Raw genomic sequence first — 26,205 nt, 5'->3', positions numbered from 1 at the left:
TAGTAAACCATCTTTATATGAGATTTTATCCATACATTTTTTTCTAGGCTTCTCTAATCTATTCCATCTCCTCATATTTGGTAGGAAAAAAAGACGTACATTGGCCTTTTGATTGAAGTACACTGAGTTCCAAGGTTAATTTATAGAGTACTACTGTCTTCAATCATTTAGAATCCCCTTCCACTGTATACTTTTATTTCATTTCCTACAATGTTTCAAAATTCCTCAAAGGTCCTCAGAATGTTGTTAGATTCATTCTTAAATGACTTACAGTTCTTATTGTGAATGGGCTTTTGATCTGTTACACATTCCAGTTGATTACTGATGGCATATAAGGAAGGATATTTCATGCTGATCTTGTATTTACAAACTTGCTTGATTTTCTATTAGTTCTAATTATTTACAGGTGGAATCCTTGTATAGGGAGTGGTGTTCTCTGCAGATAAAGACTGTTTTCCCTCTTTCTTTCAGTTGTATACCTTATCTCTTTTTTCTAGTCTTGCTTCATTATACACAAATTTTAAGTACACTTTAAAATAGCCATGTGAGGCAAAAACCATCACAAACCATGTCTGTGAAGTAATTACCTTTTAATTAAAATAAATTAGTTAATAAAAAATAAAATAGCCATATAAGAGATTTTTCTACGCTCATTTCTGACTTTAATGCTGATTCCAGAATCAGATCTTATAATGACTTTCAAAGGCTTAGATCTCTGAGTAATATTGGGATGTTGTAGAATAATCACCAAATTGTAGGCAAATGGGTTGATTTCTCATTCATAATAACACTGAGTTTTTACCGTTCTGTATCTCAAGTTCCCCAGCTTAGTAACAGCCAAGATCCCAAGTGATCAATAACATATCCCTGTCCATCCTTTTATGAGAGGAGCAACTTCCCTGACTTGAAATATAGTGTAGTCACAGTTCTTGTCTCACATGAAATCTTTTTAGCACTTTCCTACATGTCCATGTTTAGCAATGTCTGCCTCGTGGAGAAGAGCAAATCCAAACTTCAGCCACACATTTTGCATTGATTTTCTGTGCCATACATATTCAATATCTTGGGAGATTTTTCTCTAGCACATACACTTAGAAATGGAATTAATCACCTTAAGGCAAAAGCATGTTAGTTCAGTTCAATTCAGTTCAGTCACTCAGTGGTGTCCGACTCTTTGCGACCCCATGAATGGCAGCATGCCAGGCCTCCTTGTCCATCACCAACTCCTGGAGTTCACTCAGACTCACATCCATTGAGTTGGTGATGCCATCCAGCCATCTTATCCTCTGTCATCCCCTTCTCTTCCTGCCCCCAATCCCTCCCAGCATCAGAGTCTTTTCCAGTGAGTCAGTTCTTCACATGAGGTGGCCTGGAGTTTCAGCTTTAGCATCATTCCTTCCAAACAAATCCCAGGGCTGAGCTCCTTTAGAATGGACTGGTTGGATCTCCTTGCAGTCCAAGGGACTCTCAACAGTCTTCTCCATCATAGTTCAAAAGCATCAGTTCTTCAGCTCTCAGCTTTCTTCACAGTCCAACTCTCACATCCATACATGACCACAGGAAAAACCATAGCCTTGACTAGACAGACCAAGGTAATGTCTCTGCTTTTGAATATGCTATCTAGGTTGGTCATAATTTTCCTTCCAAGGAGTAAGTGTCTTTTAATTTCATGGCTGCAGTCACCATCTGTAGTGATTTTGAAGCTCAAAAAATAGTCTGTCACTGTTTCCACTGTTTCCCAATCTATTTCCCATGAAGTGATGGGACCAGATGCCATGATCTTTGTTTTCTGAATGTTGAACTTTAAGGCAACTTTTTCACTCTCCTCTTTCACTTTCATCAAGAAGCTTTTTGGTTCCTCTTCACTTTCTGCCATAAGGGTGGTGTCATCTGCATATCTGAGGTCATTGATATTTCTCCTGGCAATCTTGATTCCAGCTTGTGTTTCTTCCAGTCCAGCGTTTCTCATGATGTACTCTGCATGCAAGTTAAATAAGCAGGGTGACAATATACAGCCTTGACGTACTCCTTTTCCTATTTGGAACCAGTCTGTTGTTCCATGTCCAGTTCTAACTGTTGCTTCCTGATCTGCATACAGATTCCTCAAGAGGCAGGTTAGGTGGTCTGGTATTCCCATCTCTTTCAGAATTTTCCACAGTTTATTGTGATCCACACAGTCAAAGGCTTTGGCATAGTCAATAAAGCAGAAAGAGATGTTTTTCTGGAACTCTCTTGCTTTTTCCATGGTCCAGCAGTTGTTGGCAATTGGATCTCTGGTTCCTCTGCCTTTTCTAAAACCAGCTTGAACATCTGGAAGTTCACAGTTCACGTATTGCTGAAGCCTGGCTTGGAGAATTTTGAGCATTACTTTACTAGTGTGTGAAATGAGTGCAATTGTGGGGTAGTTTGAGCATTCTTTGGCATTGCCTTTCTTTGGGATTGGAATGAAAACTGACTTTTCCAGTCCTGTGGCCATTGCTGAGTTTTCCAAACTTGCTGGCATATTGAGTGCAGCACTTTCACAGCGTCATCTTTCAGGATTTGAAATAGCTCAACTGGAATTCCATTACCTCCACTAGCTTTGTTCGTAATCATGCTTTCTAAGGCCCACTTGACTTCACATTCCAGGATGTCTGGCTCTAGGTGAGTGATCTTACCATCGTGATTATCTTGGTTGTGAAGATCTCTTTTGTACAGTTCTTCTGTGTATTCTTGCCATCTCTTAAAATTTACTAAATAATGTCATGAAGATGATTATCTTGTTTTTGAACCTATATCATTTTTACTTTTTCTTAAAACATTTTATCTCTTACTACTTGTTTGCAGTGGAGACTGAAATAATATGCAAACTTTCCGAGCGATTTTGGGCAAAAATATTATTGGTTCTGTCTTTAGAATAATTTTTGTGTGTGTAAAAAAAGGTGAGAATCAAGAAAATTATGCTACACCTGCAGTAGAATCCCTAAATTATCAGTCTCCTGTGACTATAAATCCAGCACAACATAAGCCACTAGCCTAGTTGGCATATGGCTCATTTGCTGAACATGATCTTCACATCTTAAATAATTTTTAAAATGGAGCCAAGAGAAGTTTACAATTTTTTCAAAAACAGAGATTCTTAATGAACTTTCAGTATGAGGCAATATGGTGGAAGGGGTTAAGAGAAGATCTCCTAGTATCACCACTGAGTTGGACTCCAGGTTCTGCCAAGTACTAGCTCTTTCTGCCATGGTTTCCTTATTGGCTAGAAGGGATCATATTAGTATCAACTCTAAAGGTTGTTTTGAAGATTAAACAAGCCATAGTATACGTAAAACATTCAGCACGTATTTGGCACAGAATGAATACTCAAAAAAAAAAAACCAGCTATTGTTTATTTAAGTTCAAAAAGATTAATACATTTCCCTCTTATATGAAATATAAGTTGATAATCTGAAGGCATTTATTGTCATGATTTTCAATTTGTCTATTTTATAAAATTAATCACATTCTTTCAATAGTTAGCATGTAGTATAGGAATTTCCCAGAGTTTTTAGACAAGAAGTAAAACTATATTGCAAATAAATTAGATTAAAATGTAAAATTTTATAAAATAAGCAAAGTCCACTAAGCTTTGTCTCATTGTTGACAACCACATTACATTGGTAATATTCTAAAAATAGGAAAATTATTCTATTACATTAGCTGAAGAGAAAAATTAGTGATGGGTTAAAAAACAAAAAGAGAAATAAAGTAATTAAAAATGAAAAATTAAAATCCAAGTTAAAGACCAAATAGAGATCCTATTATTAACACTATAAGGTTTTAATCTTCTGCTTAGTATATGAGCAAACTGTTCTTTGAAAAAGCACTTAAAGCTGGTAAATTTATGGTTTAGTCAACAAGATATATTTATGTTAGTTTCATAATTGAACACAATGTGAAAAACAGCATCCAATTTGTTGTGTTATGGTGATAGACACCTTTTCACTTTAGGAATTGGTATTTTTCCACCAAGTGTTTACCAATCACATGTTTCTTCCTCCCCTAAAGCAATGTAGAAAATGGGCCCAGAGAATCCATCCTTCTGGACAAATTACAAGTTTGCATGATTGCAAAATGTTTTTTAGTCAAATTTATCACCCATGTATGGGCTTCCCAAGTGGTGTCAGTGGTAAAGAACCCACCTGCTGATGCAGGAGACATAAGCAATACAGGTTTGATCCCTGGGCTGGGAAGATCCTCTGGAGGAGGGCATGGCAACCCACTCAAGTATTCTTGCCTGGAGAATCCCATGGACAGAGGAGCCTGGCAGGCTACAGTCCACAGGGTGGGAAAGAGCTGGACACAACTGAGGCGACTTAGCACTCATGCATCACCCTTATTGCTCTGGATTCTGACCCATGCAGATTTCTCTATTTCTAGTTTATAGAAGTACACACTCAAGTTTTCCTCTACTATTTACTTTACTTTATATGGCTTATTCTGTTGCATAGTATAAAGAAAAGTTCAATTTAGCTTTTTCCATATGGCTGTCTAGTTATCCCAATCCTACTTCAAAAACTTGTTCACTAATTTGATGTGCTACTTTTATTCCATGGTATGTGTCTATATACACTCAGTTCTTCGAAGGCAATGTGTCATTTCTCTTTGAATATTTCTAATAGTTTTTCATTTGTCACAGCAGTTATACTGTGATAGGCTGATTATGGTTTTCTTTTTTTTTTTTTTTTTATCAAATTTGAGTCTCCAGCACATTTTGAATTGTGAGTTAATGTCAGTTTTGAAAGATTCTCAGCCATCATCTTTTTCAATATTGTTTCTGGCTCATTTGGGATTTCAATTACTCATATGTCCAACCTTTAAGCCACATTCTACACATCTTTTATTATTTTTACATTATTTCCCAAACATCTTCCTATGTTTTAGTCCATATATTTTCTCTTGATTTATCTTCTTCTTTTTTTTTTTTTTTACTTTTATTTTTTATTGACATGAATCCACCATGGGTGCACATGCGATCCCAAACATGAACCCCCCTCCCACCTCCCTCCCCACAACATCCCTCTGGGTCATCTCCGTGCACCAGCCCCAAGTATGCTGTATCCTGCATCGGACATAGACTGGTGTCCAACCTGATGTTAAAATACTTACCGAGCTCATCTCAATTATTGTATTTTTAACAACTTTATTGAGATATAATTCATGTGCTATACAGTTCATTTACTTAAAATGCCTAACTCAGTAGTTTCTATGTATTCACAAAGTACAAAGCACAGCCATCATTATAATAAAATTTAGATCATTTTCATGATTCCAAAAAAGAAACTCCATATCAATTAGCAGTGACTCCTCATCTCCCAACACTCCTAGCCGTAGGCTCTGCTGATCTGCTGTCTCGCTATATTTTCCTATTATGGACATCACATATAAACAGAATCACATAATAAGTCTTTTGTGATTGAATCTTTTCATTTCCCATAATGCTTTCAAATTCATCTGTGCTGTAGCATGTGCTAAATAATGTACCATTATGTAGATATACATTTTATTTATCTAGTTATCAGTTGATTTATCAGTTAACATTTGGGTTATTTCCACTTTTAGCTATTATGAGTAAAATTGCTGTGAATATTCATGGGCAAGTCTTTGTATGAACATTATTTCATTTCTCTTGGGTATACACCAAGAAGTGGGTTTGGCAGTTAATTATGAAAACTAGGTATGTTTAATTTTTTGAGGGACTCCTAGACTGTTTTTCATAGAGATCACCCTATTTATTTAAAATTCCCATTAGCAATATATGAGGATTACAATTTTTCTACATCCTCACCAACTCTTGCTATTATCTATTTATATATTTATTATAACCATCCTAGAGAATGTGAAGTGGCAGTTATACATTGTAGTTTAGAATTTTCTTTTCCTTTTTTAATAAAGATAGCTTTTTATAGTTTTATTATAGTTTAGTTTATAGTTGTTATAGTTCAGTTTTCTCCTGAAGTTCTCCACATGGCATGTAATTTATTGATGTTATTTTTAAATTAATTTTTATTGGATTATATTTGCTTTAAAATATTGTGCTAGTTTCTTCTGTATATGAAGGTGAATCTGATACACACACACACACACACACACACACACACACACATCCCTTCTTTTTGGATTTCCTGCCCATTTAGGTCATCACAGAGCATTGAGAAGAGTTCCCTGTGCTATACAACAGGTTCTCATTAGTTATCTATTTTATACACATTCACCCCACTCCTCTTGACCCCAATAGCCAACACCCATTCTCTATGTCCATATCTCTATTTCGGCTTCACAAATATGCTCATCTGTATCATTTTTCTATATTCTGCATATAAGCGATGTTATATGATATTTTTTTCTCTCTACTGACTTACTTCATCTGTGTGATCACCTCTAGGTCCATTCGTATCTCTGTGAATTGCAAAACATTGTTTCTTTTTACATCTAAGCAGTAATCCATTGTATATATGTACCACATCTTCTTTATCTACTCTTCTGTTGATAGACATTTGGGTTGATTACTGGCTATGTAAATAGTGCCATGATGAACGCTGGGGTGCATGTGACTTTTTGAATTATGGATTTCTGCCCAGAAGTGGGATTGCTGGGTAATATGGTAGTGCTAATTTTAGCATTTTAAGGAGCCTTCATACTGTGCTCCATAGTGGCTGTATCAGATAACATTCCCATCAACAGTGTAAGAGCATTTATTGTTTGTAGATTTTTTGATGATGGCCATTCGACCAGTGTGAGGTGATACCTCATTGTAGCTTTGATTTATATTTCTCTAATAATGATGTTTGTAGTGATGCTTTCTAAGGCCCACTTGACTTCACATTCCAGGGTGTCTGGCTCTAGATGAGTGATCACACCATCGTGATTATCTGGGTCGTGAAGATCTTTTTTGTACAGTTCTTCTGTGTATTCTTGCCACCTCTTCTTAATATCTTCTGCTTCTGTTAGGTCCATACCATTTCTGTCCTTAATTGAGCCCATCTTTGCATGAAATGTCCCTTGGTATCTCTAATTTTCTTGAAGAGATCTCTAGTCTTTCCAATTCATTTGTTTTCCTCTATTTCTTTGTATTGATTGCTGAAGAAGGCTTTCTTATCTCTTCTTGCTATTCTTTGGAACTCTGCATTCAGATACTTATATCTTTCCTTTTCTCCTTTGCTTTTCACTTCTCTTCTTTTCACAGCTATTAGTAAGGCCTCCCCAGAAAGCCATTTTGCTTTTTTGAACAAAGCTGGTGGAGGTGATGGAATTCCAGTTGAGCTATTTCAAATCCTAAAAGATGATGCTGTGAAAGTGCTGCACTCAATATGTCAGCAAATTTGGAAAACTCAGCAGTGGCCACAGGACTGGAACAGGTCAGTTGTCATTCCAATTCCAAAGAAAGGCAATGCCAAAGAATGCTCAAACTACTGCACAATTGCACTTATCTCACATGCTAGTAAAGTAATGCTCAAAATCCTCCAAGCCAGGCTTCAGCAATACGTGAACTGTGAACTTCCAGATGTTCAAGCTGGTTTTAGAAAAGGCAGAGGAACCAGAGATCCAATTGCCAACATCTGCTGGATCATGGAAAAAGCAAGAGAGTTCCAGAAAAACATCTATTTCTGCTTTATTGACTATGCCAGAGCCTTTGACTGTGTGGATCACAATAAACTGTGGAAGATTCTGAAAAAGATGGGAAGACCACCTGACCTGCCTCTTGAGAAATCTGTATGTAGCTCAGGAAGCAAATTTAGAACTGGACATGGAACAACAGACTGGTTCCAAATAGGAAAAGGAGTAGGCCAAGGCTGTATATAGTCACCCTGCTTATTTAACTTCTATGCAGAGTACATCATGAGAAATGCTGGGCTGGAAGAAACACAAGCTGGAATCAAGATTGCTGGGAGAAATATCAATAACCTCAGATATGCAGATGACACCACTCTTATGGCAGAAATTGAAGAGGAACTCAAAAGCCTCTTGATGAAAGTGAAAGAGGAGAGTGAAAAAATTGGCTTAAAGCTCAACATTCAGAAAATAAAGATCATGGCATCCGGTCCCATCACTTTATGCGAAATAGATGGGGAAACAGTGGAAACAGTGTCAGACTTTATCTTTTTGGGCTCCAAAATCACTGCAGATGGTGACTGCAGCCATGAAATTAAAAGACGTTTACTCCTTGGAAGGAAAGTTATAACCAACCTAGATAGCATATTCAAAAACAGAGACATTACTTTGCCGACTAAGGTCCGTCTAGTCAAGGCTATGGTTTTTCCTGTGGTCATGTATGGATATGAGAGTTGGACTGTGATGAAGACTGAGCGCCAAAGAATTGATGCTTTTGAACTGCGGTGTTGGAGAAGACTCTTGAGAGTCTCTTGGACTGCAAGGAGATCCAACCAGTCCATTCTGAAGGAGATCAACCCTGGGATTTCTTTGGAGGGAATGATGCTAAAGCTGAAACTCCAGTACTTTGGCCACCTCATGCGAAGTGTTGACTCATTGGAAAAGACTTTGATGCTGGGAGGGATTGGGGGCAGGAGGAGAAGGGGACAACCGAGGATGAGATGGCTGGATGGCATCACCGACTCGATGGACGTGAATCTGAGTGAACTCCGGGAGATGGTGATGGACAGGGAGGCCTGGCGTGCTGCGATTCATGGAGTTGCAAAGAGTCGGACACGACTGAGCGACTGAACTGAACTGAACTGAACTGAATAATGATGTTGAGCACATTTTGATATGTTTGTTGGTCATCTGTATGTCATCATTGGAGAAATATCTATTTAGGTCTCCTGACCATTTTTTGACTGAATTATTGTTGTTGTTGCTTTGATACTGAGATGCATGAGCTGTTTGTATACTTTGGTGATTAATCCCTTGTCAGCTGTTTTGTTTGCAAATATATTCTCCCAAACGGAGGGTTGTCCTTTTGTCTTGTTTATGGTTTCCTTTGCTATACAAAGGATTTTAAGTTTACTTAGGTCCTGTTTGTTATTAGTCTTTTTACTTTCATTACACTAAAATGTGAGTCAAGAGGGATCTTGCTGTGATTTATGTCAAAAAGCATCAGTTCTTCAGTGCTTAACTTTTTTTATAGTTCAACTCTCACATCCATACATGACTTCTGGAAAAATCATAGCCTTGACTAGATGGACCTTTGTTGGCAAAGTAATGTCTCTGATTTTTAATATGCTGTCTAGGTTGGTCTTAACTTTCCTTCCAAGGAGTAAGCATCTTTTAATTTCATGGCTGCAGTCACCATCTGCAGTGATTTTGGAGCCCCCAAATATAAATTCTGACACTGTTTCCTCATCTATTTTCCATGAAGTGATGGGTCCATATGCCATGATCTTTGTTTTCTGAATGTTGAGATTTAGGCCAACTTTTTCACTTTCATCAAGAGGCTTTTTAGCTCCTCTTCACTTTTTGCCATAAGGGTGGTGTCATCTGCATATGTGAGGTTATTGATATTTCTCCCAGCAATCTTAATTCCAGCTTGTGCTTCATCCAGCCCAGCGTTTCTCATGTTGTACTTGGCATACAAGTTAAATAAGTAGAGTGACAATATACAGCCTTGACATGCTCCTTTCCCGATTTGGAACCAGTCTGTTGTTCCATGTCTAGTTCTGTTACTTTCTGACCTGCATACAGATTTCTCAAGAGGCAGGTCAAGTGGTCTGGTATTCCCATCTCTTTCAGTTTTCCACAGTTTGTTGTGATCCACACAAAGGCTTTTGTAGTCAATAAAGCAGAAATAGACATTTTTCTGGAACTCTCTGGCCTTTTCAACGATCCAGCAGATGTTGGCAATTTGATCTCTGGTTCCTCTGCCTTTTCTAAAACCAGCTTGAACACCTGGAAGTTCATGGTTCACGTATTGTTGAAACCTGGCTTGGAGAATTTTGAGCATTACTTTACTAGTATATGAGATAAGTGCAATTGTGCAGTAGTTTGAACAATCTTTGGCATTGCCTTTCTTTGGGATTGGAAAGAAAACTGATGTTTTCCAGTCCTGTGACCACTGCTGAGTTTTCCAAATTTGCTGGCATATTGAGTGCAGCACTTTCACAGCATCATCTTTTAGGATTTGAAATAGCCCAACTGGAATTCCATCACCTCCACTAGTTTCATTTGTAGTCATGCTTCCTAAGGCCCACTTGACTTCACATTCCAGGATGTTTGGCTCTAGGTCAGTGATCACACCATCACGATCATCTGGGTCATGAAGATCTTTTTTGTATAGTTATTCTGTGCATTCTTACCACCTCTTCTTAATATCTTCTGCTTCTGTTAGGTCCATACAATTTCTGTCCTTTATTGACCTGTCTTTGCATGAAATGATCCCTTGGTATGTTTAATTTTCTTGAAGAGATCTCTAGTCTTTCCCATTCTATTGTTTCTTCTATTTCTTCGCACTGATCATTGAGGAAGGCTTTCTTATCGCTCCTTGCTATTCTTTGGAACTCTGCATTCAGATGGCTATATTTTTCCTTTTCTCCTTTGTTTTTCACTTCTCTCCTTTCCACAGGTATTTGTAAGGCCTCTTCAGACAGCCATTTTGCTTTTTTGCATTTCTTTTTCTTGGGAATGGTGTTGAACCTCTGTCCATAGTTCATCAGGCACTCTATCACATCTAGTCCCTTAAATATTTCCCACTTTTACTGTATAATCGTAGGGGATTTGATTTAGGTCATACCTGAATGGTCTAGTGGTTTTCCCTACTCTCTTCAGTTTAAGTCTGAATTTGGTATTAAGGAGTTCATGATCTGAGACACAGTCAGCTCCCAATCTTGTTTTTGCTGATCATATAGAGCTTCTCCACCTTTGGCTGCCAAGAATATAATCAACCTGATTCGGTGTTGACCATCTGGTGATGTCCATGTGTAGAATCTTCTCTTGTGTTGTTGGAAGAGGGTGTTTGCTATGACCAGTGCATTCACTTGGCAAAACTCTATTAGCCTTTGTCCTGCTTCATTTTGTACCCAAGGCCAAATTTGCCTGTTACTCCAGGTGTTTCTTGACTTTGCACTTTTGCATACCCTATAATGAAAAGGACATCTTTTGGGGGTGTTAGTTCTAAAAGGTCTTCATAGAACCATTCAATGTCAGCTTCTTCAGCATTACTGGTCAGGGCATAAACTTGGATTACTGTGATATTGAATGTTTTGTCTTGGAAATGAACAGATATCATTCTTTTATTTTTGAGATTGCATCCAAATACTGAATTTCAGACTTTTTTGTTGACTATGATGGCTACTCCATTTCTTCTAAGGGATTCTTGCCTACAGTAGTAGATATGATGATATTCTGAGTTAAATTCACCCAGTCCAGTCCATTTTAGTTTGCTGATTCCTAAAATGTCGACGTTCACTCTTGCCATCTCCTGATTGACCTCTTCCAATTTGCCTTGATTCATGGACCTAACATTCCAGGTTCCTATGCAATATTGCTCTTTATAGCATCAGACCTTGCTTCCATCACCAGTCACAGCCACAATTTGGTGCTAAGAAGGTTTATTCCTAAGTATTTTATTCTTTGTGTTGCATTGGTAAATAGGATTGTTTCCTTAATTTTTCTTTCTGATCATTTGATACTAGTGTATAATAATGCAAAAAAAATATATGTTTTGATTTTGTATCCTGTAACTTTACCAAATTTATTATAAGCTGTAGCAGTTTTATGGTGGCATCTTTCGGATTTTCTATGTATATCTGCAAAAGAGACAGTTTTAATTCTTCTTTTCCAGTTTGAATCCATTTAACTTCTTTTTCTTCTTTTACTGGTGTGGTTAGGGCTTCCAAAACTATGTTGGATAATAGTGGCAATAATGGACATCCTTATCTTGTTCCTAATATTAGAGGAAAGGCTTTCAGTTTTTCACCATTGAGAATAATCTTTGCTGTGTGTTTGTCATATATGGCCTTTATTATGTTGATGTCAGTTACTTATATGGCCACTTCTTGGAGAGGTTTTATCAAAAAAAGAGTGTTGAATTTTGTCAGGTTTTTCTGCATCTATTGAGATGATCATGTGGTTTTTATTCTTTGATTTATGATATCTTTTTCTAGTTTTGGTGTCCAGGTGATGGTGGCTTTCTAGCATGAGCTTGTAAGTGGTCCTCTCTCTGCAATTTTTTGGAAGAGTTTGAGAAGGGTAGGTGCTAACTCTTCTCTAAATGTTTGATAGAATTTGCCTTGGAAACCATCTGATCTAGACGTTTGTTTGTTGGGAGATTCTTAGTTACCGTTTCAATTACTTGTAATTGGTCTGTTCACATTTTCTATTTCTCCTTGCTTCAGTCTTGGAAGTTTGTACATTTCTGAGCATTTCTCCATTTCTTCCCAGTAGTCCATTTTATTAGTATACAGTTGCTTATAGTAGCCTCTTATGATCCTTTGTATTTCTGCTACGTCAGTTGTAACCTCCTTTTTGATTTATAATTTCATTGATTTCAGTCCTTTCCCTTTTTTCTTGATGAGTCTGGCTAAAGTTTTTTCAGTTTTGTTTATCTTCCCAAAGAGCCAACTTTTAGTTTCATTGATCTTTGCTATAATTGTCTTTATTTTTATATCATTTATTTTTGTTCTGATCTTTATTGTTTTTTCTCTTTCTACTAACTTTGGGTTTTGTTTATTCTTCTTTCTCTAGTTGCTTTAGGTGTAAGTATACATTGTTTATTTGAGATTTTTTCTGTTTCTGAAGTGGGATTGTATAAACTTTCCTTTTAGAACTGCTTTTGCTTCATCCCATAGGTTTCAGGTTATCATGTTTTTGTTGTCATTTGTTTCTAAATTTTTTTTTAATTTCCTCTTTGATTTATTCAATGATCCATTGGTTATTTAGTAGCATATTTAACTACTAAATTTAGCTGAATTAGTTTAGCCTTCATATCTTTGTTTTTTCTTTTTTTTCCCTTTTTTATGTAGCTGATTTCTGATCTCATAGTGATGTGGTCTCAAAAATGCTTCATGTGAGTTCAAGTTTCTTAAATTTCCCGAGGCTTGATGTGTGACTTACAATTTGATCTATCCATGTGAATGGAGAAGAAATTGTATTCTATTGCTTTCAGATGGAATGCCCTGTATTTATCAGTTAAGTCTAGTTGGTCTAATGTGTCATTTAAGAGTTATGTTTCCTTATTAAGTTTCTACAGGATGATTTGTTCATTGATGTAAGTGGACTGTTCAAGTCCTCCACTATTTTTATGTTACTATTGATTTCCCCTTTTGTGCCTGTTGGCATTTGCTTTATATATTGAGGTGCTCCTTTGTTGGGTGCATATATATTTATGTTTGTTATATCTTCTTCATGGGTTAATCCCTTGATTATTGTAGTATCCTTCCTTTTCTCTTATAATAGTCTTTATTTTAAAGTCCATTTTTGTATGATATGAGTATTGCTACTCTATTTTTCTTTTGATTTCTGTTTGTATGGAATATCTTTTTTCATCTTCTCACTTTCAGTCTGTATGTGCCCTAGGTCAGAATTGGGTCCCTTGTAGACAGCACAGATATGGGTCTCATTTTTGCAACCATTCAGTCAGTCTGTGTCATTTGGTCAGAGTATTTATTCCGTTTACATTTCAGATAATTATTGATATGAATGTTCCTATTACCATTTTCTTAATTGTTTTGTATTTGTCTTTTTAGGCTTTTTTTTTTCCTCTTGTGTTTTCTGCCTAGAGAAGTTCTTTTAGCTTATGTTGTAAATCTGGTTTGGTGGTGCTGAATGCTTAGTTTTTGCTTGTCTATAAAGGTTTTGATTTCTCTATCGAATCTGAATGAAATCCTTCCTGGGTAGAGTAACCTTGGTTGTAGGTTTCCCCCTTTCATAACTTAAGATATATCTTGCCACTCCCTTCTGGCTTGCAGTTTCTGCTAATAAATCATTTGATAACCTTATGATAATTCCTTTGTATGTTAATTTTTGCTTTTCCCTAGCTGCTTTTTACGATTTTTCTTTGCACTTATTTTTCATTAGTTTCATTAATATGTGTCTCCATATTTTTCTCCATTTTTTAAAAAATCATAGATGGAACTCTCTGCACTTTCTGGATATGGGTGAATATTTCCTTTCCCATGTTAGGAATTTTTTTTTATTATAATCTTTTCAAATGTATTCTCAGACCCTTTCTCCTCTTCTGAGACCCCCCTGTAACTCAAATGCTGGTTTGTATAATGTCCTAGATGTCTCTGAGACTGTCCTCATTTCTTTTCCTTCTTTATTCTGCCCCATGGAAGTTATTTCCACCATTCTATACTCCAGCTCACTTATCCATTCTTTTGTCTCAGTTATTCTGGTGTTGATTTCTTCTAGTATATTTTTCATGTCGGTTATTGTGTTGTTCATCACTGTTAATCTGTTCTTTACTTCTTGTTAAATATTTTTTGTATCTTCTTGATCCATGCCTCCATTTTATTTCCAAGATTTTGGATCAATCATTTTTACTGTCATTACTCTGAATTATTTTTCAGATAGGTTGCCTATTTCCTCTTCGTTTATTTGGTCTTGTGGTCCAGGAACTTGTAGAGGCTTCCTACTGGGAGTGACTGGTGCCTGCAGTTTGGTGGGTAGAGCTGAGTCTTTTCCCTCTGATGGGCAGGGCTACCTTCAGTGGTATGTTTTGGAGTGTCTGTGAGCTTAGCATGACTTTAGGCAGATTTTCTGCTGATGGTTTTGGGCTATGTTCGTGTCTTGCTAGTTGTTTGGTTGCAGAACCAGTACCATTGCCTGCAGATATTTAAGTAGAGCCAAGCCTTGGTGTTCATATGGAGACCTCCAAGTGACCTCACACTGACTAATATTCCTTGGGGCTGGGAATTCTTTGGCTGTTCAGTCCTGGCTCTTACTCCCAAGTCTCACCCTGACCTCTGGCTAGGTAACCAAGCCTCTGCAAGCTACCCAACATTGCAAAAAAAAAAAAGAAGAAGAAGAAGAAAATAAAACAAACAAAACCAAAGACAAATGATAAAAGTAAAACTAAAAAAAAACAAAACAAAACAACTACAGAATAACCAAAGAACCCTAAAACAAAAACAAAGAATAAAAGCAAAGCTAATGAAAACAAAAATCAGAAAAGAAATTAAAAACAAAAAGCAAAGAAAACATGCAAAAATGAGTAAACAACAAAACAAAGCAGAGAGACAAAAACAAGGAAAAACATGAAACAACCAAAAAGTAAAGACAATTGAAAATTTAAAAAATAAAAAACTAAACTAAAAAAAAAAAAAAAGAAAATAGAAAAATTGAGACTATAATAAATCTTTTTAAAAAGTAAAGAAAAAATAATAGAAAAAAATAAAAACCAACAGCAGAACAAAACAAAATCAACAAACAAAATAATAGTAACATTTTCCTAAGGAATGTTTCCCCAAGGTTGCTGCTGTCAGTGTTCCCTGCATCTCAGTGAGCCGCAGCTAACCCCTGCCTCCCCAGGAGGTGCTCTAGTTCCTCTAGGTAGGTCCTTGGAGCTGCTCTAGGCACTGTAGAGGCAGCTTACACTTTGACATGGCCCAACCCTTGCATGCATGTGCCCCTAAAATACTAACTGCTAAAGTTAGACCAGTCTTGGTTTTGGTAGCACTCATCCATTCAGATATTCTGTAGATTTAGGGTTTTTCAAGCAGTTCATAGGGATTCAATCTGGGGCTTGCGCAGCTAGAAATTTCCATTTTTCTTCCTTAGTCACACAGCCCCTGATGCTCAGTTTTAGTTTTAGCCCCACATATGCATGTGGGACACACTCAGGCAGCTATTCCCTGCCCAAGTGAGAGCGGGTGGAGGCAAAGCTGAATGGGGCACTCTGACTGATTAGGGCACTTACTCAGGCTGGGGAGAGATAAAGCGGCCACATCTTGGGTGTGTGTAAGACCCTGTGCAGCAGAGACAAGCAGGAAGTTGTAATGGACTGGGACATCCTCACTCTGCTTGGAGTCCCTCCACTGTCTGTGGAGGTAGGGACTGGCAGGTGGGGAAGGGAGTTTCAATGGTGGCCCCAACCCTTGTGCACCTCTCAACAATGGCACCTAATTTCCAAGGCAGACAACACTTCCTCTAGGAAAACTTCCAGCCTCAGAACCCCTCTCTGATGTCCCCTCTGGTTGTCTCTGTACAGCCAATAGTGGTCCTCTCCCCATATCTGCTCTTCTAACTCCACACTTTAGCTCTCAGCCCCTGCCAGCATTGGTAGCTTCCTGTTTTGGGCTGGGGTTCCCAGGGCTGATTCCATAGGGGTCTTTTGTGCTGGCAATTTGCACAGGCACAGCAGGGTCAAAACTGGTTTTGGTGGTAGCAGCATTCAGGACCCTGGAGTCTGGGCAGGTAGAGGAAGCCTTGGCTTGAGGAATGGGTGAGTCTGCTCAGATGGGTACTTCTCCCAAGGCAGGGGCTGGCAAGGTGGGGAAGGAGGGCCTGCAGGTGGGGAAGGTGGTGGCAATGGTGTCCCTGCCCCTTGTGTGCCACTCAGTGATGGCACCTTGCAGCTATAGTGCTTTGGACTTCCTCTGAAATTATTCCTGGTTGTGAAGTTCCTAAGTTCTGTCCCTTCTGGCTTTCTCTTTGCAGCCAATGATGTTCTCCTCCCTGCATCCACTCTCCAAACCCCACTTTCCAGCATCCGGCCCCTGTCTGCAGCAGGAGACACACAGCTCAGGCTGGGATGTACAGGGCAGCAGCACAGACCATGCGCACAGTTCTTCTTTTGTTCTGCCTTCCACAGACAGGTTGCTGCATTTCCCTGTGATCCTGCGAAGGTCCCCGTATGCCCCCAGCTGATTTCTGTGGGGCCCTATGTGGGAAACCTTAAAAAAAAAGGGGCTAGCTTTTGCGGTTGGAAGCCAAGATGGCGTCTGGCAGAAGAGATAGGGGTGCGATCTATGTTAAAGTTTTTGATTGGCTCTCTTGACTTCCATACACGTGGACAGTGCGTGATTACCATAGACTTCTGTTAAGCTCATGACGACTTGACCTTATATGCATATTATAATTTGACCTTTAGCATAATTGGTGCAACTATGGGAGGTCCCTCGCAGAACCCCCTTGCTTGCCTATATAAACCAAGAGTTTGTGGCAATAAAGCGGAACTGCTCAGAGTGAAACCCCTGTTGCATCTGATTGTCTCTCGCTGGCCAAGGGGCTGGGTTGGCGGACAGCAGGCTCACCTCTCCACGGGACCCTTCGGCTTTGCTGAGGGAAGTTCCACTGCCTCTCTTTTTGCGGAGCACCCCCTGCAATTTCCCTGCCAGGAATGGGCTTTTCTGAGTGCAGGAACCTCTCTTCACCTTTAGTCCCCCATCAGAGGTGCTGGTCCCCTCCCATTTCCTCTTTTCTTTATTTCATCCTAACTGGTTGCATGGGTAGGGAGTGGTTTCTATACTTTTAGGTGTCCAAGGTCTTCCTCTATTGGCCAGTGGGTGCTCTGTGAGAACTTCCATTTGTTAATGTATTCTTGATATACTTGTGAGGAGGGATGAATTCCATATCCTCCCATTCCACCATCTTGGGTCCTCCTTTGAACAGTTATTTTAAAGTCTATGTGGGATAATGTCAATATATGGATCTCCTGTATGTCTGTTTCTACTATAATTTTTTTCTTTAATTTTGATTACATAAGCCTTTTCTTCAGTACACCTAACCATTTTGGGTTTAATCATGGCTATTATGAATAATCACAAGGATTCTGAATAATTTTATTCTTTATAGGAGACTAAATATTAGTTGTGGCAACCAGTTAGAGTACAGACAGGGCTTCCCAGGTGGCCCAGTATTCAAGAATCTGCCTACAGTGCAGGAGACCCAGGTTTGATCCCTGGGTCAAGAAGATCCCCTGGAGAAGGGAATGGCTCCAGTATTCTTGCCTGGAGAATCCTGTGCATAGAGGAGCTGGTGTGCTACAGTCCATGGGGCTGTAAAGAGTCAGACAAGACTGAGTGACCCACACTTTCACTTCAGAGTAGAGACATATCACCATGTAGAAATACAGAATTGATTTTATTCAAAATTTGGCTACAGACTTTGTGAGGGCTTGCATTTTCTGATTTACCCTTACTCCTGCGGCAGCTTTCTGGAAGTTCCAGTTTATTTACTGATGTATTTATCAGAGCTCCTACTCCTTAGTAGGATTTTAATATCTGCCTCCATAAAACTTCCAGTGGCTGCTTTTAGCTTCTCAACCTTGGAGGTGACATTTTCCACTCAGCCTCAGGAGGGTTTGGGGCACAGCACATCAGTACGTGTCTGTGTTTCTGTTTTCTGTTTTTCTGTTCTCCCCAGGAACATGGTTTCTCTAGTATTTACTGGCTTGGTTGCCTCTTACACACATATATACAAAATTGTTTCTTTTTCTATCTTTCTTATTCTTATTCAGTTTTTTGCTTATTCTCAGCAAGAGAACTGGTATATAACAAGTTAATTCATCACTAAAGGAAGCCTTCACATGCACATGGGTTCATTTCTTGGTTTCCTATTCTGTTCTATTAGTCTATCTAGTCATGCACCAATACCAGTTTACTATAGAGAACTTTATAATGTATTTTTATATCTGGTAGGGTTAATGCTTCTGTGGACACTTGTATACACAAACACACACAGACACAGTTCATTTTTTCCAGTGTCTTTTAGTTATTCTTGCTTATTATTCCAAATAAATTGTGTTTTCAAGTTATTTAACTCCAGAAAAAAGTGATACATGTTTGGGTCAGGTTAAATTTATAAATTTATTCACAAACAACTGAGATATTTCTAAGCATTGAATCTATTAAACATATTTATGTCTGTTCTGTGTCTTTCATATAACTTTACACATATGAATGTTAGGTATATTTTTGTTAAGGTTTTACTAAGATTTTTTTTTCTGTTGTAAATGCAGTCTTCTCTTCCATTTATCTTTTTTGTATTTTTTTTTTAATTTTATTTTTACTTTATTTTACTTTACAGTACTGTATTGGTTTTGCCATACATCAACATGAATCTGCTATGGGTGTATACGAGCTCCCAATCCTCAATACCCCTCCCACCTCCCACCCCATATCATCTCTCTGGATCAACCCCATGCACCAGCCCCAAGCATCCTGTATCCTGTATCGAACATAGACTGGCGTTTCGTTTCTTACATGATAGTATACATGTTTCAATGCCATTCTCCCAAATCATCCCACCCTCTCCCTCTCCCTCTGAGTCCAAAAGTCCGTTATACACATCTGTGTCTCTTTTGCTGTCTCACATACAGGGTCATCATTGCCATCTTTCTAAATTCCATATATATGTGTTAGTATACTGTATTGGTGTTTTTCTTTCTGGCTTACTTCACTCTGTATAATCAGCTCCAGTTTCATCCATCTCATTAGAACGGATTCAAATGTATTCTTTTTAATGGCTGAGTAATACTCCATTGTGTATATGTACCACAGCTTTCTTATCCATTCATCTGCTGATGGACATCTAGGTTGTTTCCATGTCCTGGCTGGATGTGAAGGGTATTGACTTTTGATGCTTATATATTAATGTTATATCTTATAACTTTACTGAATTCTTTCATTGTTTATAATAATTTTGAATCAATTAGTTTGACTTATAGAAATACATAATGTAATAGTTTTACCTTGTTCTTTCCAATTCTTATTTCCTTTCTTGTTTAATTCTATAGACAAATTTCTACAATATAAGATTTTGGTGGAGATAGTAGGCATATTGCTCCTGGCTTTTGCAACAAACAGTCTATAGTATTTTTGTTGGGGATCATACTGACTTTTGGATTAGATAAGATTTTGTCTTTTTCAGGAAGTATCCATTATATGTAAGTGTCCATTCATGACTACCAAGTGCTATTCAAAATAGATGTTGTATTATGTTATGTACCTTTTTTCCATTTAAGTAAATGTTCACATTATTTTTTCTCCATATTAATATGATGAATTATATTGATGGATGTCTTAATAATTATCTCTGTTTTTCTAAAATGTGTCTCATGTAGAGTACAAATTTTTAATGTATTGTTAATTCTTTTTGCTAATATTTAAGAATTTTGCATACTTATATAAGTGAGAATAGATTGTATTTTTAATGTGTTTTATTTTTCAGGTTTTGATATTAATTCTCTATTTAATTCATTATTTTCTGATGATCTAATATTTATAGGTTTGGTAAAATTTCACTATCAAAATATCTGTGGGGAAGATTCTTTATATCTTTATTTCATCTTCTAAATTCATTCTGTTAAGATTTTTATTGGGATCAATTTTTGTAATTTGTATTTTCCTAGAAAACTATTTCTTTTAGCATTTCAAAAGAATTTGTGTAGAGTTGGGCAGAAAAGTCTCTTTCAATTTAACTTTTTTCATATGGCAGTTATCCATTACTCCCTCTTTTCTATTTCTTCTGTATATTATTTTCTTATATGCTATTTTCTAATTTTCTCATTTTAACTGATTTAATTTAGTTGATTTTTAAAGAACCAGATTTATCAATTCATAAATTCTGTGGGCTTCTTTTTGTTTTATAGCTCATCAATGTCTGGTTTACCTTTAGTTTCTTCTAATGCCAATACCCTTTGCTCACAGTTTGTATCTATAAGGCAATTAATTAGCATTCTATTTCCATGTACTCTTCCTTTCTTCCCTCATTTTTGAAGTTGTAATTTATTTACATTGTCAGGGCATATATTAAGCATATACTATGCTACCACCTCAATATCCACTATCAGCTCTACATTTAAATATATTTAATGTCCTTATGGTGAACCTTTCCCAGAACTCATTTCCTAGTTAATTCTTTAGAACTATTCCTTGAGGTCTTGCATATTTATAGCCTCATTGATGATATATACACTTAGAGGTAAGTTTAGCTAGATATAAAATTTTGGCCTACATTTTTTTAAAGTATCTTAAATATGCAACCCCACAGTCTTCTGGCTTCAAATACTATTGTTGCAAAGTAAATCAATCTCACATTCTTTACATTGTAAATGACTTGGCTTTTTATCTAGGAGCCCAAAGCATATATTATTATCACTGATTGGATTTTCCCTGGTATATCTTTTCAACATGTAAATTTAAATTTTGTTTTTTGTCTGGAAAGCACTATTGAATTACAATTTTTCTGCTTCATGTCTTTGGTTTTCTTCTCAAGGAGTGAAATATACACATGAATTGAATCATTTTTCCCCAGGCTGCTTATTTTATCATCACTAATTCTTTTTATATTTTTAACAAATTCTACTTGATTTTTTTTTCTTTTCATTCCTTTTTTTCTTACCATAGTTTCATTGATTTCTATTGACTTTTTTCCTTCTAATTTGTGCTGTGCTGTGCAAAGTCACTTCAATTGTGTCTGACTCTTTGCAGCCTTATGGACTGAAGCCCACCAGGCTCCTCTGTCTATGAGATTCTCCAAGCAAGAATACTGGAGTGGGTTGCCACATCCTTCTCCATCCTTCTAGTTTAGCCTTCTGATTTTTCTTTTATCTTAAATTATCTATTGGGCTCTTTTTTCTAATAGCTTGTAGCAAGTCATTTCATCTCTGAAGTTTTCTGACTGATTATAGAACCTATATAGTTTTTTATTGTTTTCTTAGTTTTTTTTAAATTTTTTAGCTAGTTTTGAAATATTAAGTCACAATTTTCTTTGGACTTTTTGCCATAATTTTTCTTGTGCGTCTTCACTGTCCATTGTTATCATTAAGAGAATTAGTCCTTTTGCTTACAATGTATCTTACACTGGAATTATTTTCTGTTATTCATGCTTTATAGAGATGGATTTTCCTTATTTTAGAAGGTTATCATATCTGGTGACAGGCCAGAATAGTTTTTCTAGATTCATAGCTGTAAGACTCCTCTTCTTATTTCTGCAAATTACTTATAAATAAGAGATTTTTGTACCTTCTGCTTTCTCTGGTCCCCCTTTTTTTGTGTCCAGAATTTCTTTCCCTTCACTAGCCATATGAATTTGAATTCTACTTTTGGTAGACTTAGTGTAGAATTCTGCTCTTCTAGGAGGAGCCTGGTAGGCTGCAGTCCATGGAATCACGAAGAGTCAGACACGACTGAGCGACTTCACTTTCACTTTTCACTTTCATGCATTGGAGAAGGAAATGGCACCCCACTCCAGTGTTCTTGCCTGGAGATTCCCAGGGCTGGGGGAGCCTGGTGGGCTGTCATCTATGGGGTTGCACAGAGTCGGACATGACTGAAGCAACTTAGCAGCAGCAGCAGCAGCAGCAGGAGTCAATTTGGTCATGCATTTTTTAAAACTCTGGGGACCCATACATACCTGCATAGTCTAACTTTCCTTAGTCTTTCTATGTTAATATACAAAGTAGGTGCTCTATACTCCTTTCCCAGTTTGGGCAGTTAATCTCAGACCTGTGCTAGGTTTCTATTTCAAGGATGGATCTTTCCTTGCATAGGTGAGTATTTGCTGGTGATTCCTTGTTCTCTGGCTCAAAGAAAATCAGAAATCTCTCCTTTGCTCCCCTCTGTTACTGCTACTAATTGATGCTTTTTATTGTTCCAGTTATATAGGAGTACGTCAAGGCTGCATATTGTCACCCTGCTTATTTAACTTATATGCAGAGTGCATCATGAGAAACGCTGGGCTGGAAGAAACACAAGCTGGAATCAAGATTGCTGGGAGAAATATCAATCACCTCAGATATGCAGATGACACCACCCTTATGGCAGAAAGTGAAGAGGAACTAAAAAGCCTCTTGATGAAAGTGAAAGCAGAGAGTGAAAAAGTTGCCTTAAAGCTCAACATACAGAAAACGAAGATCATGGCATCTGGTCCCATCACTTCACGGGAAATGGATGGGGAAACAGTGGAAACAGTGTCAGATTTTATTTTGGGGGGCTCCAAAATCACTGCAGATAGTGATTGCAGCCATGAAATTAAAAGATGCTTACTCCTTGGAAGGAAAGTTATGACCAACCTAGATAGCTATATTCAGAAGCAGAGACATTACTTTGCTGACTAAGGTCCGTCTAGTCAAGGCTATGGTTTTTCCTGTGGTCATGTATGGATGTGAGAGTTGGACTGTGAAGAAGGCTGAGCACTGAAGAACTGATGCTTTTGAACTGTGGTATTGGAGAAGACACTTGAGAGTCCCTTGGACTGCAAGGGGATCCAACCAATCCATTCTGAAGGAGATCAACCCTGAGATTTCTTTGCTAAAGCTGAAACTCCAGTACTTGGCCACCTCATGCAAAGGGTTGACTCATTGGAAAAGATTCTGATGCTGGGAGGGATTGGGGGCAAGAGGAGAAGGGGACGCCTGAGGATGAGATGGCTGGATGGCATCACTGACTCGATGGACATGAGTCTGAGTGAACTCTGGGAGTTGGTGATGGACAGGGAGGCCTGGCATGCTGCGATTCATGGGGTCACAAAGAGTCGGACACGACTGAACAACTGAACTGAAGATATTCTATAGTATTTTGATAGGCTCTTTACATTGACTTTCTCTCTCTCCTATGACTGGTTAAAAATCACAGAACTATGTTAGAATTCCCACCTAATGGGATTAAGGCTTAAGTGCTGCACCTTCACACTATGACCCACTCTGTGCCCATTCACATGTGTGCTCATTCATTCTAAGAACATCTGTATTTCATAATACAGGTGGAGACCAGGCCTTGGCCCTGAGGGTTTGCTATCTAACAAACAAATGCATGCATTTAGTTTTCTAACCAAAATAATTCTTTCTCATTCAAGAGATGCACTTGTACATCTGTTACTTATTTGATATGCTTTTCCTTCTCTCCTACTCACTTCACAGTTTTGGTTTAGCAAATATATTGGGTGAAATGAGGAAAATTATATAGACCAAAATAGTAGGAAGTGCTAAATTGTCATTAATTAAATAGCCAAGTGTCTTAGAGAAAGAAATAGCCTGAAGCCATTTGTGGCTGATTCTTTCTAAGGTTGCCATAATTTTGTTTCTAATAGACAACTTTCTTTGATGTATACAGAATTAAAATAATTTATGTCACCAGAATTCAAATAAAATTGATTATACTTGAGAACACACTATTGATTATGTCTATATGTGGTTGAAAAGTTAAGTAATATATAACTTTTTAATATAAAATCCCAACTACCAAGCAAGCACTCATTTTTTTTTTTTTCAAGCACTCATTTTTAAAAAGAATGAGCTACTGGGAAAAAAGGCTAGGTATTAAAATTCCATATTCTGTCCCAGCTTCCATTATATGGGATAAAGTTGCCTACTGAAAATAGTGGCTCTTACAATGCCAAGGTTATGTAGAGTGGGGAATAAGGTAAGGCAATCATTCTATTTTTTAAATTCACCCCACACCCTTAAAAAAAAGACCCAAACCACAACAAATTCAAGTGATTATGGTCAAATGTATTCTAGTTCATTGTTGCCTAGCTTAGGTTCACAACTTGAGAAACCTAAATTTTCAGATGATGGAGGGAAAGACTTGAATAGGAAGAAGGTGGAAAGAAATTTTTTTAAAAAGAGAGAGATTCCTCAACAGGATGAACTTACAAAGGGCAAGTGACTCAGCAAAATCTTCACATGTAAAAACTTCAGAAGTCTTTACCTTTTGCATTCTGGCATTTCTCTACCCATGCCCTAAACTATCCCTTTTCAGCTTTGACCCTCTGTTTTCTCTTCTGTCCTTTGTTCTTTCTCTCCTTCCCTTCTTTTCTCCCTCCATCTTTGTAATGGATGGAAGCTACTTTCAGTGACTCACACTGTAATGCCCAGTTTGGGTTATAAATAAAGCTTCTGCAGCTTCCCTGATCCTGGAATTCCTCTTGGACAGAATGATTATCCATACAAACTCTCTCCAGCTGTGGCCAAACAGATAGCTCTATACTTTGAGCTCAGCTAAGACAAACCCAATGAGCTTATCCATAACATCACATGTCCACTTCATATCCTTCATTGCTCTGCAGTGGGTTAACATCTTAGATCCTTTTAGTTATGTCTTGCATTTTTTTAAAGTTAAGGTATGTGTAAAATGTCAAAAAAAAAAACAACAACAAAGTAACAAGACATGTTTGGATGGAAATAATTTTTAAATTAATAATTTTCATTACCATAACTTCTAGAAAACACAGTAAGCGGGGGCTATGAAACTGAGGGTAAATGTTCTGAGAAACTTTTTCACCTGGACATCTATCATGGACCAAGTGTGCACACTTGTAAGCAACTGGTAGCTGACAGTGCATTTTAATACTTTTACAGAACAGTTAAATTATCAAAACCCTGAAGATGCAGCATTTTCCCTTTCTTTGCCTAGGAATCTGTTTTGGAAGCTAATTCAATGATTACTACTAGGACATGGAATTTTTATATTCATTTGGTCCTGATTTACACCAGTATTTTTAAGACTGCCAACAAGAAAGTCCAGAATTTTAGTCAGCCAATATTCCACAAGAGACAACTGTCTTTTATTTTATAGCTTATGAATTTGGGGCTTAATATGATTTTCCACTAACAAGTTCTGTACCCCCTCCAGAGTGCGAAAGCTGGTGTGTAGATCAGCAAAGTAACACAGAACATATGAGGCAAGTTAATATTAAACTTGAAGAAAAAATATACAAATTATATTGTTTACTTAGGAAAAAAGCACTCTAGTTGAAAGGGCTGACATATGATTTATTGCAAACACTTAACCAGCATGTTCACATTTTTACTCTCAACTCTACTGTAACGGCCATTTGGAGGTGGTGCAGCACAGATACTGTGTTAATAAAGTCATCAATTAAAAATCCACTAGATGTTGGTAAGGAATAGCACTAAATATTTCATGTCTTCTGTTTTTATTAAATGTTTAGGAAAAATGCAGAGTCATGTCCAGAATGAGTAATAAAACCACAGGCAAATAACTTATGGAAGAGTTAGATAGATAACTTTTTAAGTGTAAATAATGAAGAAGCTGTCTAATTAAAAACAACAAAATGGTCTTTGTTATGAGAAATAATTCTGTCGCCAAGCAAAACTTCCATGTATAGTTATATCAGGTGAGTGTATGCTCCTCAGTTCTGTCTCATCACAACAGAGATTTGGGGTGATGGACAATAAAGCCCTTGGTGCGTCACAGCTCTCGGGTCCTGGACAGACTGTGTTACAGCTCTTAGACAAATCAGTGTTACAGCTCTATTTTATTTAGAAAATAGGGGGCAAATCCATCCTCGAGGCGTGAGGGCATGTTTTTACATATTTTTCCC

The sequence above is a fragment of the Ovis canadensis genome, chromosome 17 (genome assembly GCF_042477335.2).
Source record: "Ovis canadensis isolate MfBH-ARS-UI-01 breed Bighorn chromosome 17, ARS-UI_OviCan_v2, whole genome shotgun sequence".
NCBI lineage: Eukaryota > Metazoa > Chordata > Mammalia > Artiodactyla > Bovidae > Ovis > Ovis canadensis.
This window is presented reverse-complemented; position numbering follows the sequence as displayed.